The sequence below is a fragment of the Nesoenas mayeri genome (genome assembly GCF_963082525.1).
Source record: "Nesoenas mayeri genome assembly, chromosome: 5".
In the NCBI taxonomy this organism is placed as follows: Eukaryota; Metazoa; Chordata; class Aves; order Columbiformes; family Columbidae; genus Nesoenas; species Nesoenas mayeri.
This window is the reverse complement of record NC_137548.1, coordinates 59,842,423-59,856,373: the sequence shown is the minus strand read 5'-3', so window position 1 is coordinate 59,856,373 and position 13,951 is coordinate 59,842,423. Positions and strand designations below refer to the sequence as shown.

Here is a 13,951-nt window from a genome sequence, read left to right as displayed (position 1 = left end):
AAGGAAAATACTGTCAAAGCAAACATGAGAACTACAACTGTCTTCCTCAACTGCTTCTATTCATATGAATGGGTTTCCTTAACGTTAGTAGAGAACATCAACATCTTAGAGCACGAGAAACGTGGCTGCTATTTTACCATCCTAAAGTTCTGCCAACGATACTTCTTGCTCTATAAGTAGTCTATTGGCACCATTCCTACAGAAGACCAACCTGCTGAACTACAGCATGGCTTCAGCTCAGGGTCACAAGTTGTTCTGACACCAGCAGCTGACCTAGAAGTGTGACATCAGAGGGGACATTGAATAACAGCTTCTCAAATGGCAGGAGACTCAAAAGGTTACAAATTCTGTATGCCTGGGCTGAGAAATGTCTTTTTGCAGCTGCAAGGGAGAGAAGATAACCTGAGCATAGAGAAGAAAGAGGAATCCTTGCAGGCAAGGAAGGGGCAGGGAACACAAACAGTCCTGTAAACGTGAAGACATTATCAGCCATTTCTTCAATTGAATTAAACTATACAACCACTACGGGAACTTCAATGTCCAAAATAAATCTGAAACAATATAAAATGCAACAGAAACTATCGATCAAACAACGACTGAAATGTCAGACTATTTTTTCAGTTAATGAATACTCCAGACTACTGAAGTCTGAAGACGCTGTTTTGATCTGTGTTCTACAGAATGGATTAAAAAAGAAATTACATTTCTCAACATCTGGTAAAAGATCAGGTTTCCAAGGAGATGAAGTCTGGGCCTTGGATAAGTAGCCTCACTGCATTTTTCCAACGAACTGCGGTAAAAAAAGGCAGGTGCAATATGCAGTTTATGCCAGAGAGCTATTCACCTTGATATCCACGTTATTCAATGTAAAGTTCAACTCAATATACACCACAGGTTATCTGACAATATTGAAAGTGACTAAACACAGATAAAAACAATGTGACAATTACAACTGGGATCTCTTCCTCCTCCACACACACACGCAATTTGATAACTACAACTGGGATCTCTTCCTTTCCCCGCCCCCACCCTAAAAAAGGTGCAAACAAAACTTAAATAGACTAAGTAACTCAATATACCAACTCTTAAAAAGAAAAGCATTCCCATTTTGTGTTTTGTTTCAACGTCTTGAGTTTCACCTACATAACACCACAGGAATATGCAAGTCACCAGTTTGCATTTGATCTAACTAAACCTGGAACATAGTTACTACTGCAATGCCAGACTACTACATACATACACACACACAAAATGCGCAGGCTACACCTCTGCTTTTTAAAAAGACAGAGCCCCAGATCGCTAGTTCTTTCACCACTTTTGACAGTTCCACAAAACACCTTATTTGCATCTTCAAGCACCTCCAAAACACAGACTTTAATTTCTGTAGGCTGATCAAGCAGAGCTTTCAGCAACTGAGTGCAAGAGTTGATGCTGAGTGCCAGTCAGTATCATCTCAGTTGCTACGTGTAACAAAAGCAATTATTGTAGTCTCAAGTTTTCCAAGTATGACGACATCCAAAAATAGAATTTCAAACCATGTTTAATGCATTAAACAAAGAAATAAGAAGAATTCTTTGCATTCTGTAAACTTACTGAAAACAAGGAAGCTACGTGAGCTTAAAATATGTATTTATTTTGGACTTCTCTTTGCAGTCATTTGCATATTATACGCCTTTACACATCTTTTACTGATGACAACTAGCTTCTGAGAACTTTAAATTTTCTAATACTTGAGGATACAGCTAGCTGGGTTTTACTACTTTTTGTCCCTCTTTCAAAAGCAGAACTATGGACAAAACTGATGATAAAGGTTAAAAATGAAAAGCATACAAGTTACAAAACTAAAAAAGAGGGCCACTGAGGGATGCCCCAAATTCACTTTGCTTTACTTAACAACAATGTATTCCTCCAGGTTTTCCTGCACCTCCTGTCAAAATTTAATCACACGGACAATTGGTTCTTTGCTGACAACAGTTTAAAATACTGAATTTGAGCATGAAAACACAGCACTTCTGTGTTCATCTAAACCAATTAACCTACATGTCTCTTGGTGCTTCCAGCATTCTTGATATCAATTCAGTTTGAAAAATGGTCTTACTCATCTGCAGCGCTCAGACTGCAGCTATCACATGAAGTCTCAGCTTTGCCATCATAGTCTTGCACGGTGTTAAGGAACTGCGTGTAACCTTAAGCTCTGCCAAGTAAATACCATGAATGTTCGCTCATTCCTACTCCTGGTTTCTCAAAAGAATCTTTGAGAGCAGGTATTTGAAGACAAAAAAAAAGATCTCCAACAAACTGCCCCTACAAACATCACCTTCCTGATCAATTCTTAGCAATGGTCCCCGGATATAGCAGGTCTCATGGCAGCAGGTGGTGACAGCGTCTTGGTCAGGCCCCAACTTCAGTTCTGGCTTTGTGGAATCCCAGCTACAGCCCAAAAAGGGCCTTGTAGAGAAGAACAAAACAACAGCTATCCTCAGGTTCTCTGCAGTATTTTTTCTTGTCTGGGCAGCGTCCTAATGTACTTTTACAGACTTTGAGTCTACAAAGGACCATATACCACAACTGTCATGCAGATAGAAAATGGAAAAGCGCAGTGTGGAAGAGAACATGGCATAAAACAGCATATTAATCTATAACCACAATATATTATTGGGTTATTTTACACACTCTGTTTCTACAAGTAGGCATAAAAAACCATGAATGGTCATGAGAAATAAAAACCCACAAAACTCACAAGTAATAAAGACTTTCCCCTTAATAGGCAGCTGTGGTTTAGAACATTCAGATGAGAGGGCTACAGCTTCCGACACTTCAAATAGCTATTAACATTTGCATATTCCTAGAGCATACAAAACATACATTCTTTTGAGGGCAGAGTTTAGCCTCAGCCTTCTGCAAGACCATGTACAGAGACAGTTAGCCAGTATTAATAGCTAATTAACACAAACAACCTTTCTTTTCTCCCTTCCAAACTTAGCTACAGCCTGTGTATTACCAGTTGCTCCCATTTAAACTCTTTTTGATAAAAGATATACTAAACAGGCAGGACAGGTACTTTAATACTAACCTATTAAAAAAAATGAAAATGTGTTTTCATTTTGAATGTTCAAGAACCAGCATTTTGAAGAAGATTCTACTTAAAGGCTGAATGAAGTTTGTAAAGAGATAAGACTCAAAACTGTTTAAAGCTATGACCTCTTTCTGCAGTTGACCCTGTCTACCTCAGATACTAAGAAAATACTTAAAAATTGCTGGAAGCATTTTTGCTTCAAAAGCAAGAAAACACACCCACTTGTTTCTTCACCGTTGTTTTCAAGCACTAAAATCTTTACAAAACTGTTACAATAGAGGCACTGGAGTAACAGAAACCTCAGCAATTAAAAATGCAAACTGATTTCCCTGCCTTCCCAAGCACAAAATCCTGATCTTGGGAAGCCACCTTAATGCTCCCAGTATTCTACATTCACTATTGAAATGTTCATTCTCCTGTTGACAGCAGAGATGCACATACAGCTGTCAAAAACAGCCTGAGAAGCCACAGAAGCAGGAAAGACAGGAGGACAGAGGACAGCCTCAGAAACCCGGGGTTCACCATGAAGCATCCAGGTCACTGAGGTGCACGATTGGGAAGTGAAGAAGCCCCCAGCTGTGGGACTGGATGGTGGCTCTGGCTGCCTACAGGTAGGACTGGCCTCACACAACAGAGTCACAACCCATAGAAATTTCCAACTACCAGCATCATTTGGGGGTTTAACACACCGCTCGGGCCTCACCTAAAGCGGACTTTATCACAGAAAAAGACCCAAGGGGTCAGTGCGGGAGGGAGGTCGAAGGGACCCATTCCTGGTGCGGAGGAAGGGGCACCGGCATCTCTGCCCAGGGACTCACCTCAGCCTCCAGAGCCCTGCGGAGGCCAACCCAACCCCGGCAGGAGGAACCAGCCCGGCATCGCCTCCCCCGAGCTCGCAGACCCCCCGGTTTGCCCCTTTCCTCCCGCTCCGCCGAGCCGGGGCTCCAGGGACAGCGGGACCGCCGGCCCCAGCTCTGCCCTCGGGGTCCGGACGAGCCGCCGCGCCGGCAGCGGGCCCGGCTGCAAGCGGCCGCCCTGTCACCTCCGGCTCCTGTCACACCGACACAGCCGGTAGCGGGGCCGCTCCGTCCGCGCCCCCCGCCCCGGCCCCGGCTCCAAGGGACACAGCCCGGCTCTGCCGCCGCGGGTCCCCCCGCTCCCTGTCCAGCCCCCTCCCACAGGAGAAGCCGCAGCCCCCCACCCCTCCGGGGCACGGCCTGCCGGACGAGGCAGCTCCGGCGAGCTGGCGGCCCGAGGGGGCCACTCACCGGCCTCCCCCCGCCCTCCGGGGGGCGCCGTCTCCCGGGCCGGGCCGGGCCGGGCCGGGGGCCGCCCTCCCCCCGCAGCCCCCCGCCCGTTAGCGCCCCCCCAGCGCTCGCCCCTCGCCCGTTAACGGCTCACCGCGAGCTCCGCGCGCCCCCTCTGCGCGCCGCGCCCCGGGGGGGAGGGGGTCGCCGTCCCTCGGCAACGCGCTGCACGCCCGGAGCGGCGCCCGGCGCAGGAGCCCCCGTCCCTGACCTACTTTCCGCCTGGCTTGCCACCCAACGGCGCACCACTAACCTACTTTCCAGCCAATGGCACCCTCCTCCGGCCCCGGACCGGACGCGCTCGCCCGCCAACGGGCGAGCGGCTCCCCGGCGGCCTTGCCCAATGGCCAGCCAGCAAGCGGGCAACGCCCGCCCTCCTGAACGGCAGCTAATCTCCGGGCTCTCCTGGAGTAACAGCCAATCGGAAAGGCGGCTGGGAGTTTTGATCCCGCCCCCCGGCCAGGGGCGGAGCTGATTGGCGGAGGGGGTCGCGGCGGCGGGGCCGTTAGTCGCCGCCCGGGACCCGGATGTGGTGGGGATGGTGTTGGGCGGGTGGTGGTTTCCCATGGCGGCCGCAGCTTCCCCCCGGAGCTCTCTCCGGCTCTGTCTCAGCCTCGGTGCTGCTGCTGGGGCTCGCCTGTGGTTCTGCGTCACTCGTGTGACATCGGCCTGGGCCGTGACGGCACTGCCCTGGGCGGCAGGCGGCTGCCCGGGCCTAGGCCTCGCCTCCCCTGGGCGGCAAAGCTTCGGGGCCAGCGCCCGGCCCGGTTTGGGGCCGCAGGCCTGCGGGCCACGGTGCTCGGACTGGGGACCAGGGGCTGTTCCTAGCCGGGGTGGGGGGTCCCGTCACCTGGTCATGTCCTGCTGGCATTGGGCGCCAGCTGACATGGACTCCTTCCCTCGCTCATCCTGCCATCATCACCTAGTGATGGTGTGTGGCTTTTACCTCGCCACCACTTCAGCTGGATCCATGGATTGATGGATTGACAGCACAAGGGGTAATGATTCTAAACTAAAAGGGAAATTCAGGCTAGATATGAGGAAGAAATATTTTACAATGAGGCTTGCCCAAAGAGGTGCCTCATCCCTAGAAACATCCCAGGCCAGGCTGGACGGGGCTCTGAGCAGCGTGATCTGGGTGAAGAAGTCCCTGCTCATGGCAGGGGGAGGTTGGGCTAGGTGGCCTTTGAAGGTCCCTTCCAACCCAAATGTGTGCTTCTACACGGTATCAGATCAGTAAGCTGATGTTGCATCACACGCTTTTGTGAGTCCTCGCACAACAGCCTCACAGAACCCATCAGGACGTCTCAGCAGCACATGTGTGATGCTGCCATCAGTTCCACTACCATGAATGCTTCATCGTTTCCCACTGTAATCGGGTGATGCTGATGCCGTACACAGTGGTACTTTATTCAGCATGTGGAAAAGGCCAGTGATGGGACAGCGAAGTCACCTACTGCACCCTGTTATGGTCTAAATTTAGATAATCCACGCAACAGCGCTAGCACGTAGAGGGGATGTGTTGCAAGAACATAATCACAGCATAGCTGCTTTCAAATGCAAATATTTGCTAAACGTGATTGTGTTATTGCCACATCAGATCATTATTGCCACATTATAATTGTCTTAACATTTCCTGTCCTGTGATGCCGCATCACAAATGTTTGGTTTACATTTACTAGTATAATATCACTGGAGAAGCTTGGATTGCAACATTATCACATCACAGTGTGGTTGTGGTTATTCCAATCCACTATCACAGAACGTGAGCTTATCCCGTGACAGCATTAAGGTTTGGTTTCCACCTGACTGAACTGGGACTAAACACAGGCAACAAGTGGCCCCTGCTGGAAGCAAGATTCCTGTTCACATCAGGATATTCCTACTCAAGGAAAAACCCTCCAGCAGAACAGGTTAAATGAAATACTGCATATTAGTGAGATGGAAATGTATACCATGAAGAAAAAAGGGAAAATGTTTTTGGGTTTTTTTTTTTTCAGCAACTGTTTTAGTGGTGCGGCTATGGTTTAGTGCACAGAAGTTATGGAGGTGGAGAAGTCTCCTTGACTACTTCTTTCTCACAAGTCTTTGTAGTTTTCATCATTGTTTCTACCCACCTGTAGAAACAATCTTCCTTATGGACTCAATCACATACTGTCTGTTTAATGAGCCCAGAGAATGTTGTAGGAAATGATGCCAAGAGTAACCATCTTTAGCTATTTCCGTAGGAAAGCAGCTTAGAGGGCCATATGTCATATTTCCCAGTAAATGATTGTTTTCAATTGTTTTTATACTGTAGTTTCTATTCATGAGATATTAAAGAAAATAACAGCATCTGGTTAATCAAATTCTGATTTTCAGCATATGATGATACATATCAATCCTATTCTGTTACTTTCATTAAAATAGATTTTAATTTCAATGCAGGGAAAGTCTCTTTGTAGGCCAGTAGGCATCTTACAGGCAACTATTATATTTTAAAATTTTCAGAATGTGAAGTTTATCACTGCAGAGCTAAGAAATTACAGTTTGAAGTTTAACAAGACCTCAGTTCAGCTATTGTTGCCAGACAAGAGTTTGTATCACCCTTCTAAACACAGAAAGCAAATAGAAGAGGTTAGGCTTGAGCAGAGGTGAGATACTTTCTCCTTGAAGGACAGTACTTGAAACTGAGATCAGATCCCAAATTGTGGAACCTGGTAGAGAAAGCGGCTCAGGTTGTGTGCTCTGCTCAGGGCACTGTACACAGGCATGTCTGATACAATAGTGAAAGCATTTCCTCATTTGATCAACTCTTAAGTAGAAATTTAGTTGCCTCCTTAGCTATGTTCATATGTTAATGGTTACAGCACGTTTAAACAACAGAATTTAGACTCCTTTGCGGCTTAAAATTATGACTTAAGAACAGGAAGAGAGTGTGCTACGTGGGGATTCTACTGAAAACTGTGTTATATTAATAGAATATTGGAACAACTAGCCTGTGTTCCAAATGGTTGATTTTCTTTACTATATTCGCATCTGAATGCTACAGTAACTGCTTTCCTGATCCTAGGGTTTTGACTTCATGTCAAGAAGAGTAGTGGGTATGATCTTCATTGCATGCAGCCTACATAAGGAACAATAAGGCTGCGTGTCAGTGTTTTCACTTTAGAATCTGTAATTTTTAATTATTTTTATATTCTACACATCTGGTTACATGCACAAAAAGGAATCTAGTTTCTTAAATGATAACCAAGAAACTGGTAGGGTGGGTGTTATTTGTTGTTGTTGTTTGGGGTTTTGTTGGTTGCTTGGTTGTTTTTTGGGGGAGTTGTTTGTGGTGGTATTGTTGGTTTTATTTGTTGTGATTTTTTTACGGGGATTGCTTTCAAACAGTCCCATATATACATATGTATATATCTATGGAACAACAACAGATGTTCAGAAGTAACCTGCCAAATTAGTCCTTTGATGTTTTAGATTTGTTTTCTCTGAAACATGATTCATGACCCCAATTAGAGATACAGGGGGACACAAATCTCTGAGTCTTTGGAGCTTGAGTTTTTGTAAAATAGTTTGGAGACAGTATTTTACAAGCTTATTTTTTAATGTCTTCCAAAATATGTCCAAAATGTGCTGTTTATTTAGGCACCTAACCATGGATCCAGCTGCTTTACAGCATTTTAAACAGCTGCTTTTTCTTTATAGGTTTTCAGATATGCAATATTACCTTGCCTATCTTATGCTTTTATCCAATCTCTTCCTTTGTTTGACTCTTGATATGCAAGCTGTGAACTTACCTGCAGCAGGAGAAGTCATCACTCATAGAAAGACTTAATAACTCGAATACCTGGATTTCTTTTTCTGTCTATATTTTAAAAAACCCAGAGACAGTCATATTGCTCATCCTGTTAGACAAAGCTGGTGCCATGTTTCAACCCAGCTATGAAGGCAGAAGAAACTGGAAACCGTGGCTTGAACTGGTTGCAGACTGATGCAAAAACCCTCGCAGTGGTGGTTCCTTTACTTTAGTCTGTCACATCTCATGTGTGGCTGGCTCAAACCTCTTTAAAACAGAAGTTTTGTCTTGATGAGCTATTGCGCACTCATTCTTTTCAAGGTTCTTCAAATTCTTGAGTTATTACAACACCTAAGCCAGGGAACTATAAGTTTTTTCTGGTTTTGTTTGTGTAAACCCTTGTTACTTTAAATACTGTACCTCCTACCACAACATTTCCAAATTAGAGCATTAAAAATCATAAATCTAAAGAAATAGATGTTGACTTTTTCATATGCCTGCTTCCTTCCGAGCTTTTAAAAATCCGTTCTTTGTCCTCCCAACCTTTGTCATAATTTCAAGGGCTAGAAGCTTGTTTCAGACAACAAGAGAATATTCTTATACAACCCATTGATTTCAGCCCCATGGTCTCTAAAAACACCAATTAATATTCTGAGACTCAATAGGAGCTCACAAAAGTTGGCAATCCAATATCTGCCAGCATGACAAGAACAGGAAGAAGAATCTAATGAGGAAAATGAGGCTAAAGCCAAAGCATAAAGAAATTCTAAGTACTTCTGTGCAATATCTTTGTCAATCTTTATGGACAGCTCAGGACAAAGAATTTCTATCTTTATCTGTATTCAACTTAACGGAGGTCAAAGTACTTTAAGAGTTTTTACTTCATTAAAAATACATGCAATTTAGTTGGTTTTTCAGAGACTGGAAATACGAACTAGAAAGAGAGATAAGAATTTAAAATATGTTAATAAAATTTTAGTAAATAAAGTATTTTAATAAAAAATCATGAAGCCTAGAGCCTTTTCAAATAACAACATTTTTCCATTAGGGGCTTGTCTTCATACTCTTTTTTTTTTGCATTTTTCTAAAATTTATTAAAATGTTTACTAAAGTTTTAGTTACCATTTTTGTTGATTAAAAAAAGCTCTGTCATTTTTGGAGTAACTTTGGTTCAACACCATATTACTTTCTTTTTTTTAATGCATCTTGCATAAACCCAGATTTAGCTTGTGGGAGATTCTTGCCCTGCCTGCACTCCACCCCAAAAAAGCCGTTTTGTTAGAATTAGAGCAAAGACACTCTTGAAATTGCTGGCTGCATTTCTTCAAGATTCGTTGAGGACATGAAGACTTGGGGTAGAGTTTTATTACCATTTCTTGGTAGGGGGTTTTACAATTTTGAGTGGTCCGTTGACAACTGGATCTTTGAATAGGACAGATCTGTTTCTTACTGGCAAGGAAAGCTATAGCTTGGATAGCTCTTTTTATTTTTCTTATCAATCTTATATCCTTATGAGTGGTGGCACCTTCACCTGAACAATGGTATGAGAAAGGTAATCTTTCTTTTAGAACACTGCAAAATAGATCTGCTAGGCATTAGCTGCTGCGTTTCAGGAGAGAAACAACACTCCACTGCAGTAGGGCAAAGCTTAATTTCTTATCAGAATAAAGCTTCCTTTAAGAATAACAAAATCTATCAAATCTGTAAGCTAAATTTCACAGAATAGCCAGAGCAAGGCAGTACATATGGAGCTTTGATTTGAAATGAGGTTAAGAATCAGTGAGAAAACAAAACAAGTTTTCCTTTCGATAATGAGATGAACAGAGGAAGCTTTTCAAACAGCCTTGATTTGCTTGTTTTAAGGGGTAAATAAGTAGAATCACTTGAACAGAAAGGGATAGCTGGAACTGTAAATGTCATTGAACTATTTGAAGAGTAATTTTTTTTTTTTTAAACTAATTAACAGTCACAGACTGTATTAATTACAGAAGTATAATATCTCTCCTTTTACAGATTGGAAAAACAGGCCTGGAGATTAAAGGAGTTGGCTGGGGTTACACCCACATACTAAGTCAGACACAAAGCCACAATTAGAACTGAAGTACCTCGCTGGCAGCCTTCTCAACAGTTTGGTAAGCCACTCAGCACCTCTGGTTATTTTTTCATGTCAGTTACACAAAACATTTTAGTTGTTTTCCAAATACAAAGCAAATGATGCTTAGGATGCATAGTAAAAAGAAGCTGTGAAGTATTTAAAAATTAGGGGCTTGATTCTCTTTTCAGTTAGTGTTGATAACTCTAATAAAAGCTTAACAAGCCATGGTTTTATTAGAAGACAGTGTAATTTGGATCCATTCCTTTAGGACTTCCAGATTGACGGGCTATATGTCAGTGAGACAATTATTTTATTTTTTGGCGTTTCATCTTGTAAATATACTAGATATTATTGTGAAGTTTTTGCGAAATTCTTACACAGTGAAAATTTGGCCTTGTTTTCATACTGATTCCATGAGGCACTTGGAGTAAGGTCTGCGAGGTTAAGCATGTGACATAGGTTGTACTTCCCCTCAACATTACATGCTTCTGTACTCCTGACAGCGTTTTAAGATAACATGCTTTCAAAATTGTGATTAGCTGTAGACAGGAACCATCTTTTAAAGAGAAAGAGCAAACGCATCTTCTATGTTTCCAGTGAGCCATGATTTCTCCATGGTCTACAGACAATTAGTAGTTTTGATAAATATTAATGTTAGACAAACAACATTTTTGTTGCCAGAGAACGTGCATGCTATTTTAAAACCAGAGCAAAAGCAAACTGCTTCTGAGGCTCATGAGTATATCAACCAGTAGGTGTGCCTGCCGTGTTGTAAATGGGGAAGGTGGGAGGACTCCGTCTTGCATGATCAGCACATGGAGAAAGACAGGAAGTACTTAGGGAAGGTTTCCCTCTCCTTCTGAGTTCCAGGAAAGTTGTTCAGCCAGACTCATGAATCACAAAGCAGACTCGAAGGGAGTTTCTACGTGGCATGAAACAACAACTTCATTTTAAAGCCTGAAAAGTCAAACAGTTTGATGCTTTTGTTCTGCTGCAGATTTTTCATGGAAATAGCAACCTCAGAAATATTTGACAGTGCAAAGTCTTAGTGCATGAAATGTGAAGTTTATATAAGAGATACCATCTTACTCATCAGCTGCTCTATTTTAAGGCTGCTCAGCATGGGGACTTTCATTTCATTTTGGACAGCAGCTGGTACATTAGAGTTTTACGTTAGCTGACATCTTTACAATCTAAAGGTTACTTAACATAATCCTGTAAAATCTATTCTCATAGTTGTGCTCAGTCACTCATATTCCATCTTAGTGTGTTGGATTTTCCCATGTGCATTTTCTGTCCATTTACTGTTAAAAAAAGTTCAGTGTATCAACATAATTCATGTTAGTCCACAGTAACTTTTGCTGTGATGTGATGTGATAATATCTCTATATAGATCTCTACAGCATATGCCATAAAATAGATGTGCCATTTCAGTGACTGAAAAAGGCAACAAAAAGGAATCCATAGTAACGTATGTTGGGGATAAATTCCAGTGACTAGCACAAATAACAGAAAAGACAGTATGTGTTAATTAATTATGTACAAAGACAAGCTACATACATGATTTAGATTAACTTGGAAATATGCACATTGCACAAGTATGAGATGGATGCCAAGTTGCAACCTAATTCCAGAATCTAGCAATTATCACGTAGTTTGCTTATTGCTGTGAAGTCCTAGGGCTTCATGTATGTTTTCATGCGAAAAGGAAAGTCTTTTCCATCTTTGTGGATTTTAAATCCCAGTCGGCTCTAAGCACATGACGAAATAGTCATGACAGAAGCTGAAGACTCCTGCTCCTGAGAATGCTTGGGAAAAAGATTGATGAGAAGAAAGGACAAAATATGGGCACTGTTGAGGTATGGCAGGCATTGGACCCTCGTACACCAAATGAAGTGGAGCTGCCTGCCCAGCCAGCTTGTCCCTGTCTTCCCCATCTTCGCTGTCCAGCCCTGGGCCACATGAGCCCTGGAGCCTGGATGTCAGTGCCTGCCTTGCGTGCTCAGGAGCTGCGCACCAGCGGGTGTGAAGGGTGAGAACTGAAGCTGGAAGGTACCAGGATGTCACACTGGTGAGCACACAGGGCAATATGAGTCTTTTTCCGGCAGCAAAACTTGGTTAGGAAAGGTAGACAGCTACTTTTCTTTGGACATTTTATTTCACGCATGAGTGAAAAATCACCCATTGTGTTTTGTATGTTTAGCTGACCTTGGCTGTTAAAATGTTAAGCAGCAATGTCACACTAAATGGATTCTCACCAGGACTGTTGCTACAGTCTCTTGGGTTTTAATGGGAGGGATTTAATGAAGGAAAACAGGGGGACTTCAGTTTCCACTGCTTCACCAGGAGTAGCAGCCAGGAGATTCTGCCTCATAGTGTTTTCACACAGTCCTTCAGCTCCACTTTCTTGCTGGACTTGGATTGACCACTTGTTTCTCCTGCAGTTGCCCAGACAACTGCAGCCCCAGAACGATGCGGACTGACTGATCTTCAAGAGGGAGCCCAGAGTTCCAGCTTGCTTTTTCCTCTGTGTAGTACGTGCTTCTGAGTCTGCAAGTCACATGAAATGAAGTTTGCCACGAGTCTTTCCAAACATACATCTTGACCTTATTACGTTGCAGTAAATGTGTACTTGAAGCAAAACTACTACATCTGATACAGGTCCCACCCTCTCCACACCCACTTCAGTGACTACAGAAATATGATTATTAATTATATGCATGTCACTGGGAGTGGCTTAAATTTTAACTGTTATTGTATATTGTGCTTCTTGGATATCCATCTGATGTTTGTATTTCCATATCTGCCCACAAATCTCAAAATTAGAGCCTTTACAGAATTATTTCTACTAATATAAAGTATTTTTGTATTCTCTGCAAGCCATTAGTTTTTCTTCTAACTTCTGAAAAAAACACTAATTGTCAGACAGCATGAAGAGGAAAACCATATTCTTCAACACTGGGGGATCAGAAAGAGCATGAAAGTGACCCGTTATACTATTAATTTTAGACACAGCATAAACCTGCCCACCCATCCATGAACATGTGTTTGAAGACAAGCAAAGAAGGGAATAGGAAGACCAGTTTGGGTAATAATCACACTGTTCTTAAGTCAGTCCTGGAGAAGTTTCCTGGAAGTGTGATAGTGCAGCGTGAACACGGAGTCAGTCGGTTGGAGTGAGCAGAGGGCACATGACTGCTCGGTGCTGCTGAAGGCTGCCTTACGGGCCCAGGGCAGCGCAGGTGGTAAAGTCTAAACAGGTGGTTGTGACTTCCTCTGTGTGCTGCAGGTTTCTCCAGGATATATTAGTCAGCATATTTTATATTTACATATTTACTCAACAAACAAAAACTTGCTGCCTTTTTTTTTTTTTAAATACCAGTGGTCCATTGCACTTCTTGCCCAGTATTACTTCAATTATTTTTACAGAAAGCTAATGAAATTTAGGATACTCTGTATATTAATTTACTATGTTTATTTCCCTCACCATTTCTTTGATTCATTGGATATGTGGGAAGTTGTCTATGTTTATTTGAAAGGTTTGTGTCATCTTCAGGTGTCCTACACATCAACATACAAACCAGAGACTGAGAAGCAATGGATGAGATTACAGGAGTCTTAATTTCATGACAATCTTGCAACACCCAACAAAATAAAATCCTGTCAGTGGTTGTTCATGTGCTCCCCCTGCAGGC

The 13,951-nt window shown here is 43.0% G+C and overlaps 1 protein-coding gene across 5 annotated transcripts in view; it reads right to left on the bottom strand.

Annotated features, from left to right (window-relative positions):
* BMAL1 (basic helix-loop-helix ARNT like 1) overlaps positions 1-4,704 on the bottom strand; it is a 55,829-nt gene extending 51,125 nt beyond the window's left edge. For 4 of the 5 annotated variants that reach the window (XM_080345751.1, XM_080345753.1, XM_080345754.1 and 1 more), the window contains exon 1: positions 4,478-4,604. The gene's annotated coding sequence lies outside the window, so the exon portion shown is untranslated. Of the gene's footprint in view, positions 1-4,477; positions 4,605-4,636 lie in introns of those variants that run through there. The other variant, XM_080345752.1, reaches the window with a different exon arrangement.
* Positions 4,705-13,951: the final 9,247 nt, after the last annotated feature.